A 1,889-nucleotide genomic window follows, 5' to 3' on the forward strand; every position below is an offset into this window, starting at 1 on the left:
CCCATCATTTCTTTTTAAACCTGCAATACCTCTCGGTAGATTCATCTCTCAGGCTCATTTTTCCAGAAAGAAAGATGAAAGACGTGTAATTAGAGAAAGAGGAAAGGGTGTGAAAACGATGGAAGGGAGAAAAGGGGGAAAAAAAAAGGGGGGGAGGAAATGTGCTACTCTATCTTCACTTCCCTGTGCCTCCCGGTGCCCCGGAGTGTGCTTCTGTGAGAGATTTGGCCTTGTTTTCATTCCATGCTTTCAAAGGAAAGTTTGTCACTGAATCGTGTTTATGTACTTCTGTCATCTCTTTCTTTCAGTTTTTTTCTTTTTCTGTTATTTTCTTTTCTTTTTTTTTTTTTTTTTTTAGTGCGCTGCTCATTTTTTTTCTTCTTCAAACTCCACCCTCTCCTTAAAGCCTTCATACAAATCTCGATTTATAACCTCTTTACCGGTTCTTCTCATTTTAGCAGCATCCACAGCCTGCATCTGGCGCGGGTCCCCACTATTCCCAACTGCTCTGCTTTTTTTTTTTTTTCCTCCTCCTTTCCAAAAGTTGTCTGTGGTTTTCCTTGCGTTCAGACTCCTTCTCATGTATGGGGGATTTCCTGCCCTCTTTTCTCCTTGAAACATGTTCTCTAGGTTTAAAATTTACCCTGTGACTGTGGTTAAAGATGTTCTAAAGATGTCACATCTGCGAAATAGTTGATTCTCCGGAGCAGGGATTTTAAAACTGTATTTTGTATGCCACAAGGAAAGGAATTGAATTAGGCTGCTCCAGATCTGAAAGAGCTCACAAATATGATGGCTTCATTGGTAGCTGCAGGGGCTGTTGGTAGGCACCTGGGAGAGTGGAGGCAAGTAATTTTTTTAAAAAAGGAAGGAGGAGAAAAAATAAACAAATAAGTGAGAATTGTGCACGCAGTTAAATGAAAAATATCTGCTAAGTTTGCAAGTAGATTGAAGAGGGAGAGGTAGGCTGGAGGGCAGCAGGACAGAGGTCTGGCCCGGGTGGCGAGGAGGGCTCGCTGGGGAAGAAAAGAGAAAGTTGAGAAAAATGTGGCACGCCGGAAACATGAGTGATTGCATGTGCGGGTGTGTGCCAGCAAGCATGTGCGGTTGTGCGGGGTGTCAGTGTGTGCAGGGACGAGCCTGAGTAGCCGTATCTTCCCCTGAAGTTACATTTGTTTACATGGCAAGCGGCTGCAAACGCTGGCACTGATGGAGTAAAACACACATGCACACACCAAAAAAAAAAAAAAAAAGAACAACAAAAAAAACCCCCAACTTTGGTCAGCTTTCGGAACTCGGGGCATGCTTACGCTCTGTGTGGAGATGGTTAATGAATCCAGTGTTTTTGCAGTTGCAAGCTTGTGCATTCACTGTGCAACGCTGACTGCAGGCTTTTGCGGTGGCAACAGCTCACCAAAGATATTAATTACACCGTCCCCTTTTTTTTCCACGAATGTTTGGCTATTGTAAGTTCGGACATTTTTATTTTATTTCTCCCTTTCCCTTGATAATATTTAACCTTTCTCTTCCTTTTAGCAGGGAAAACTTTGCTGGGCGGGGGAGGGGGGGTCTTGATGGAAAGCTGGTTCTGTGTAATAAAGTTAGCAGTGGGGAGCTGGAACGCTGCGACCTGCTCCAGCTTGAAGGGTAACGACGAGGTATTTTTGAAGAATATGGACGCTTATAATTTTATGAATTATTTTATTTAATACTTTATTCTAAAGAGCTATACATCAGTTTACTTGTAAATTTCAGCACTATCAGGGCATTAGGCTGGGATTCACAACAGAGCTTGGCTATATTTTTTACAGTTGGCTGTGATTTTTAACTCTACTTTCTTACCACCCGGAGGACTTCTTTGATTTTTTTTCTTTTTTTTTTTTTTTTTT

Source organism: Geospiza fortis, unplaced genomic scaffold (genome assembly GCF_000277835.1).
Source record: "Geospiza fortis unplaced genomic scaffold, GeoFor_1.0 scaffold279, whole genome shotgun sequence".
Taxonomy (NCBI): domain Eukaryota; kingdom Metazoa; phylum Chordata; class Aves; order Passeriformes; family Thraupidae; genus Geospiza; species Geospiza fortis.